This window comes from Salvia miltiorrhiza, chromosome 7 (assembly GCF_028751815.1).
Source record: "Salvia miltiorrhiza cultivar Shanhuang (shh) chromosome 7, IMPLAD_Smil_shh, whole genome shotgun sequence".
NCBI classification, from domain to species: Eukaryota; Viridiplantae; Streptophyta; class Magnoliopsida; order Lamiales; family Lamiaceae; genus Salvia; species Salvia miltiorrhiza.
Window position 1 is genome coordinate 39,929,982 of NC_080393.1, and position 9,013 is coordinate 39,938,994.

The 9,013-nt window shown below is 38.5% G+C and overlaps 1 long non-coding RNA gene across 1 annotated transcript; it reads right to left on the reverse strand.

The window, feature by feature from the left end:
- Window positions 1–5,553: 5,553 nt before the first annotated feature.
- On the reverse strand, window positions 5,554–8,732 carry LOC130992928 (uncharacterized). The gene is made up of 3 exons (XR_009091488.1): window positions 8,353–8,732; window positions 6,331–6,394; window positions 5,554–5,787 (listed from the first exon to the last, which is right to left on the reverse strand). It is a non-coding gene; the product is annotated as an uncharacterized LOC130992928 (long non-coding RNA).
- Window positions 8,733–9,013: the final 281 nt, after the last annotated feature.

A 9,013-nucleotide genomic window follows, 5' to 3' on the forward strand; every position in this document is an offset into this window, starting at 1 on the left:
CGTTCTATGAAAGTCCCAAGGGAGAAATATGCTTTTCACGTTCTGGCGCTTCTTTACTTTCTCAAAACCCTAATTAATTAGTGTGTGTATTTCATGAGAGCAGACAGCTGTATTTAAATAAATAAATACGTATGGGGAGCCTCCTTTCTTGTCATAGGCGATTTCTGCCTCTTCTAGGGCTAGGAGACATTGGGCCAGTCCAGGGACCGGATACAAGGAATAAAGATGGGCATCAAATAAATTAATTCTCTATGGTGAGCCCAGACCATAATTAATTTATAAATATTAGTTCATTCCACTAGAGAACCAATATTGACTTACCCTTGCCGGTGATGAGTCAGGGCTTGTATTTAGACTTATTAAATCTCCGTATTTAAAATATCCGACATCCATTAATTAATTACAGCTCTGACAGCTTAAATTAATTAATCTCTTTGTAATCCTTAAGCAGTACCACTCAAACCTTATTATTGCGCCTGAACTTAATCAACCTGCAGGGTTTGACGCAATAAACCTTATTGAGCTCCTTAAGGGGATGTCATTATCCTATACCGGATACTGGTACTAATACAGATAACCAAATATCATATATTGACCGCTATCACCCAAGATACAGCGTACTCAAGTTACTATATAACTCTCACCCATAGTAAGTCAAAGTGATATACGAACCAACATATATATTTGAAATCTTATTAGTATTAAGATTATATTAAGTCACCGAGATCTTTGATTCTTCACTTAAGTCAGATAGAAGAATACATCTCACTGTGGTTCTATCAATACATTATGACGTACCAGTATAGACAAGTAGTCAAGACAAACTACTTCCATCTATACCGCAGCCTAAACCGATGACTCGTCCTGAAGTCATCTCGGCTGTGATCATTTTTATATCTCTTAAGGTTATTCCAATTATATGATCTTCTGTGATCTACAACACACCATATAATCTACTTATAAAGAGATAAGGGACATACATGTGCAATCATGAACACAATCAGATAGGAGATTAGATAGTGGTAACAGGAAACATTGTATACAAGCATAAAACGTTCTTGCTTTACAGTATACAAATCCAACAATCTCCCAATTATACTAAAGCAAACTTTTAGTATACAATGTGTCTTAATACTAGCTATTACAACACTATCACTTCTTCTCCCACTTATACTGAAAGTTTTCTTAAGTGGGTGGCATCAACCGCAATCCCATCCCTCGAACATGCTTCTCGTAGGCCTTTTGCGGCAGACTCTTCGTGAAAGGGTCAGCTAAGTTCTCCAAAGTATTGATCTTCTCAACCAGCACATCTCCTCTGCTTACGATTTCTCGTATGATGTGGTACTTTCTCTCTATGTGTTTGGTCGCCTTGTGGCTCTTGGGTTCCTTAGAATTTGCCACTGCACCCGAGTTATCACAATAAATTATTATACTCTTAGGCAAATTAGGTACCACTCCTAGATCCAAGAGGTAGTTCCGGAACCATACAGCCTCTTTAGCAGCTTTGGAAGCAGCTACATACTCGGCTTCCATGGTGGAGTCTGCAATGCACTTCTGCTTTGCACTCCGCCATGATACGACTCTACCTCCCAAGGTAAACACACAGCCAGAGGTAGATCTCTTCTCATCCCGGTCAGCCTGGAAATCCGAATCGGTGTAACCCAAAGGAGTTAGACTGTCTGACTGGTAAACTAGCCTATAATCTCGAGTCATTTTCAAGTACTTGAGGATATGCTTTACCGCAGTCCAGTGTCCTGGTCCAGGGTTTGACTGATATCTTGCAACCAAACCAACGACATAGCAAATATCAGGTCTCGTGCAAAGTATTGCATACATGAGGCTACCTACAGTGGAAGCATATGGTACCTTCCTCATTTCCTCAACCTCACTAGGCGTCTTAGGACACATGTCCTTAGACAGAGGAATGTCATGTCTGAAAGGTAGCAACCCTTTCTTGGCAGTTTGCATGCTAAAACGAGCAATCACAGTATCAATGTAGGACGCTTGAGATAAGCTCAACATCCTTTTCTGGCGATCACGAACAACCTTGATCCCCTGGATGTACGCTGCATCTCCTAAGTCCTTCATTTGAAACTGTTCAGATAACCACTTCTTTATGTCTGATAATAGCGCCACATTGTTGCCAATGAGGAGAATATCATCTACATAAAGTGCAAGGAAAACCACGTCACCATTGGCATCTAAACAGTACACGCAACTTTCGTTTTCACAACGAGTAAATCCATAGGATTTAATGACCTCGTCAAAACGTTTGTTCCATGACCTCGAAGCTTGCTTAAGTCCATAAATGGACTTCTTCAGCTTCCATACAAGATGCTCTTCACCCTTCTTCACAAACCCTTCGGGTTGTTGCATATAGATGTCCCTTCCTTCTTCAAGGAAACCGTTCAAGAAAGCGGTTTTGACATCTATTTGCCAAACCTCAAGGTTCATGTGGGCTGCTATGGCAAGGAGTATTCGGATAGACTTAAGCATGGAAACCGGTGAAAAAGTTTCATCATAATCTATACCCTGTTCCTGGGTATAGTCTTTCGCCACCAGTCTAGCTTTAAAAGCTGCGATTTCGCCATTCGAATCTCTTTTTCTCTTGTATACCCACCTACTACCTATAGCTAAAAAACCATCTGGTAGTTCGGTTTTCTCGTATACATCCATAGCGGTCATGGATTCTATTTCAGAAACCATGGCGTCGTACCAAGAATCTGCATCTCGATCTTCCATCGCTTGTCTAAAGTTATCAGGGTCGATATCCTTTTGTTCATCAACAGGAAGAAGATCCGAAGATTCTCCTAAGAACATAAATCGATCGTGTTGGACGATAACCCTTCCACTACGACGAAGTGGTGGTGGTACAGCTGTGACAACGGTTTGTGCAGTGTCATGTGGTGCATTCACTTGTACACTTGGCGGTTGTGATGGAATCGCCTGTCCATTGCCTTCGATTTCTTGAAGAACAATCTCGGACTTAGACTTGTGTTTATCTATATAATCCTGTTCCAAGAATCGTGCGTTGGTGCTAACAACCACTTTCTGATCCTTAGGATTATAAAAATAACCACCCTTCGTTCCCTTAGGATATCCTACAAACAACATTACTTCGCATCTAGGTTCCAGTTTCTTCGCTTCCTTGTCCAGCACGTATGCAGGACAACCCCATACCTTTATATGGTTCAAGCTGGGCTGACGCCCTGACCATAACTCGATAGGAGTTTTAGGAACCGATTTGGACGGTACTAGATTCAGCAACTAAACCGTTGTTTCCAAGGCATATCCCCAAAACGAAATAGGCAATGATGCATAACTCATCATTGATCGTACCATTTCCAAAAGAGTTCTGTTTCTTCTCTCCGCTACACCATTCTGTTGGGGAGTACCCGGTGCAGTCAAATGGGATGTAATCCCAGAATCTGACAAGTATTGCTTAAACTCGTTTCCGAGGTATTCGCCACCGCGATCAGACCGCAATGACTTGATAGATTTACCCGTTCTCTTCTCCACTTCCGCCTTGAATTCTTTGAATTTCTCAAAGCATTCAGACTTGCGTTGAAGTAGGTAAATATACCAAAATCTTGAGTAATCGTCAATGAAAGTGACGAAATACTCATACCCTCCACGAGCTTTTGTGGACATCGGTCCACACAAGTCAGAATGAACCAATTCTAACACATGCGAGGCCCTATTCCCTTTTGCCTTAAAAGGCCTTGCCGTCATCTTTCCTTCTATACAGGATTCGCAGGTTCTACATGGAACAGCTTGAAATTCTTTCAAGATTCCATTTGACACGAGCCTTTGAATCCTATTTAGATTGATGTAGCCTAACCTTAGGTGCCACGCATGCGTATATTGTTCATGAGAAAAGTATTTCCTTTTGTTTGGATTTGGACATATTTGTGATGTAGATGCAACATGGACAGAGTTATTAATTGGACATGTAATAGTATAAAGAGAGTTGTTCAAAATTCCGGAACAAATAATCTTGTTATTTTTCATGATAGAGACACCTCTATCAAAAGTAACAGAAAATCCATCCAAAAACAATTTTGAAACAGAAATAATGTTCCGCCGAAACTCCGGCACATATAAAATATCTCTCAATACTAAAATGTCATCACCAAAACATAAAGATAACTCTCCAATAGCAACAGCTGCGACCTTCGACGCATTGCCCATGGAGATGGTGATCTCGTCACTTCCCAGCTCCCTTGTCGGCTTGAAGCCCTGCAAGGTGTAACAAACATGATCAGTTGCCCCCGTATCCACTACCCATGAATGAGTAGAAAACGAAGCTAAATATGTCTCAGTTACAAGAACTTGTGACGTACCTTGTCCCTTTGCCTTGAGCACCGGACAATTTACCTTCCAGTGCCCAATCTTTCCGCACTTGAAGCACTTTCCCTTTCCTTTTCGCTTTTTCACGCCACTGGTAGGGCCGCCCGCTTTACCACTCCCACTAGCTTCTTTGTCATCTTTGCCCTTTGGACCTTTCTGCTTCTTCTTCCCATCTTTCGACGAAGAAGTAGATCCCTTGGCAGTGACAAGGACTTCATTTCTGTTGCCCAAGACTCCCTCTACCGTAACTAGAGCATTCAATAACTCGTTAAGAGTATAGTTGAACTTGCTCATGATGGCATTGAGACGGAAGTTCTCAAAGGACTTGGGGAGAGAGTTTAGGATGATATCGACTTTGGCTTCTCCTTCGATACCTCCTCCGAGTAACTCGAGCCTGTCAAACAGATTTATCATGTGCATGACATGCTCGTGTACAGAACTGCCCTCGCTCATCTTACATGCCAAGATTTCTCTTATTATGTTAAAGCGAGCAGATCTCTCGAATTCCCCATAAATCTCAGAGAGGTTCAACATGATTTCGGCCACGTCAACCATGACCTGATGCTGGAGTTGCAAAGTTTGTGACATAGTCATCATAATATAGCACTTGGCCATATTATTTGACTTGTGCCACCTTTTATGCGCTTCTCGTTCCGCATCAGTTGACTCGTCAGTAAGGTTCACGGGTTGTGGAGTAGTAAGCACAAAACTGTGCTCCTCAGCGTCAAGAATATACATAGTATGGCGTTTCCATTCAGCATAATTAGGACCGGTGAGAGGATTGTTGGCAAGAATAGAGATTATTGGAGAAATAGACATATCTGAATGTAAACAAAATAAACATGTAAGAACATGAAGCACATAATTCGTAACTGTTATAAACTAGAGAGAAGCGAGACAATAGAGAAGAGAATACGAATCAAGTGTATTCAATATGAGGGCCAAAGGCCTCTATTTATACAAGTAGGAAGCTAGGGTTTTAGGGAGGTTTCTTGGTGTCGCAGCCCGATTCCCGACACTAGTGATAGTGGGGTACGAGTATCGATACGACTATTTTTAAAGAATAAAAGATAAGAAGAATAGGTCGAACATCAAGCGGAAGCTTACATCAAAGAATGCTTAAGGGAAAATCATCATAAATGATCCCAAGGGTAAAATCGTCAACGTCGTTGTAACTTTTTAATTAACAGGAATTTCATGATCAAAAACAAAACAGGTATAGCTTATTTTTCATAAGGAAACATAATATGCAGAGTATCGCAGCAAAAGGCGAACCGGTTACATGTATGGAGACACATAACCGTGAGTATATTACTTGATTCATATTCAAAGTAACTTCACATCAAGACTTTATCGATAAGAAGGAAATACGATAAAGTAAATACGTCATCTAACGATCCCCCACCAGCACCAGACCAATCTCACTCCTCGCTTAGCCTGCACATTTAGAAATACATGCAGGGCGTGAGTACATAATACTCAGTGGGCAAACGCCGAAAAAACAAGAAAGGTGCTCTTAGAGCTATAGGTTTGAAGCTTGCCACATCTCAGCAATACACAGAAATAAAGTTAGCGTAAATGAATCTGTGCATGCAGTTTTCATAATCATGATATCATAAAGAAACGATAGCGCTATCAAAGTACTCATCATGTATGTACCACATCTACAACTCATCATCATCAAAGGTACTGAGAAGTAGGCCTCCCTCTCAAGTACCGTGACCGGCCGATTCGCTCAACGGCTCACAGTCACCTCAGTGTACACTAGCCCTGGCAGGATAGCTATCAACTGCCCAGGACCCGAATTCGTCTCATCTCATCAGTAGAGGGTAACATACAAGCTCAACATCAAAAATTGGCAAGTCAAACAGTTCTCAAACATCATTTATCTCGAAACATTTGATAAGCTCATAACATCATTAATCATCAAATCATTTTAGAAAGCTCGGATAATATATGTATACTCAAAATATTGCCCACCTGAAGACCTTACTCAAAAACTCCCGTCAAAGCGGAGTTACTTACTTCCCTGCTCTGCTCGTGTCTTCAGGGATCATCGTCATCATCGAAGGTTCATGTCATAAAATGAATCTCGATTAGAACTCAACGACAAAAACTCATGCCTTAACTCATGCTCTATCTTATATTCTATCTCTTAATCGACTCTACATAAACTTCTTCACTCATTTCAAAACCTTAAGTCCAAGGATAGGTTTCAAGAAAATCATGGTTCTAAGTCTCGATTTATCTCTCATATAAGACTCGTTTAATCTCATTAAAACACTTAGGCAACACAAAAACATAAGGCACATAAGAAAAATACAATCAAACATCAACAAATCATGTTCTGTTTTCCCACTGACTCAACTTCAAAATTTAACACGTTCTGACTCCGACCTCTCCTGGACTCCAGACTCATACCAAAAGAAAGGTATTTGAGTCTAGTTTCATTTAAAAAAAAGTAGAGTCAGAAACTCCAAGTGGTTTGGGAGATATGGCGTTTTTACCACAGTCTACCATATTCGGCAGTTTTGAGCAATCGGAAACATTGATTTTTGAAAAATAGTAAAAGTTGTCAAACTGATCTCAAATTTGGTGGATATCTATCCCATACAGTAAGGTTGATACCATAAAAATGTGGAAATCTAGATCACACAGGAAGCTACTGAAATGAATGACTTTGTCCCTTGTTCTCTGAAATTCCCGGTAAAAATGTGCAGATTTGGTTTTGCATTTTGTAAAAATAGTAAATCAAGTCCAAATGACTTGAAATTTTACCGGTATGCTCAAGACTCATGTAGGGACATGCTGTAAAATTCTCAAAGCCATTAGACATCGACAACCCGTCGATAACAGTAGGTCAGTAGCCTACGAAAAATCACCAAAACTCATCTCAAACTCTTAAATGCTCAATTCAACATTTCTTCAAAGAAAACCAATCAAAGTTCATTTTAAACACATATAACACTCAAAAGCATTCAAAAACATTTAAAATACTCATCATACTCAAATTAACTCTCCTCTTTTACATCTTAACTCAAATCTCAAGGAAAACGTTTCTACAAACGTATCAAGTCAATCCTCTTCTCAATTTCATGCTTAAAAACACTCAATCATTCAAAATGACCTCATATTTCATATAACTCATTTTATACATATAAATCCCCTTTTATCATGCCAACTAAACTCTAATAAAAAAAACTCATATATTCACATAAACTCTCAACAAAAACATGACAACTTCACAAAATGGTCATAAAGCAAATTAGACCTCATTTTATCAATTATTGACTTCTCAAAATATGAAAACTCAAAAACTCTCATAAACTAACTCAAGTCAAAATTTTACTTAGTTTCCAATAGACTTAATCAAACATATTAAAACACCAACATCATGCTCAATTACACATATCTTAAGCCAAATCATTTATTAAACATATAGACAAGAAAATCCCAATTTTTACCAAACTAAACTCTTTGAAATTTTATAAACTCACATGGATCTTTAATCTCATCATATATCTATCAATTTTAGTCATTTAAACTCACATATACTCCATCAATTTATAAATTAGAGCATAGATACACATAGCCCTAATTTTAGTAAACTAACTCATATCAAAATCATCATTTGACATCATATACTCAATTTACTCCATCAATCATCATCATATACATCTCATGGACTCATATTCATCATCAATTCATCACTTAAACCATCAACTCAAAAGTTCCCAATTTTGGGTAAACTAAACTTCCATCGAAATTTGAATCTCAAAGCATAGCTTTTCAAAACACACATCAATCATCACCAAACATATCATAGATCACTTTTCTCACCCCAATTCAAGGAAAGAAAAAGAAATATTTTTGAAGGGTAAGATACCCATTTTTTCGAAAATTTGAGGAAAAGAAAAGGGGTGATTTTCTTGCTTCAATCTTTCAAGAATACTCATGTACAAACTCATACAAGTCTAATCTATGAATATGGAGATCACTTACCCAAGTTTACACCAAAAATCAAATTTTCTCTCACTAACTTCAAGATTGAATCTCCATGGATCTTCTTGAATCTAAGGAGATGGAAGGTGTTTAAGGTGGATTTAGAGGGTGATTTGAGTTTTGGTATGAATTTGTGAAGCTCCGAAGGTGCATCAATGGAGGAAAAATGGTGGAAAGTACAGAGATGAAGGGGAGAGAGGTGGTGGTCGAAAGTTAGGGGAGAAGGAGAGAGAGGAATTTGCAAGATATGAGATGATCTTGGTAATCTTATAAAAGATTTGTGAATCTTTAAAGAGGATTTGAGGATCTTATGAAATATTTGGCAATTAATGCCTTGATCTCTCTCTCTCTAATCTCTACACTCTCTCTAATCTCTACTCTCTAAATCTCTACTCTCTCAATCTCTACACTTAGTAAATTTTAGTAATTAGTCTCATACTTGGGAAATTGAAAATAAATCATGTGAGAAGGGTGATTAAATAATAATCACAAAAACTATGGAAATATTACTCATTAATAAAGTACCATAGTATAATTATTCATGTGACCAAAATAAAATAATTATAGCACTAATATTAGTGCACTCACTCAATTATAATATTCCTCATCATAGGAAAAATAATTTAAAAAAAAATTATGCTTGGAAAAATTTCCATAAACC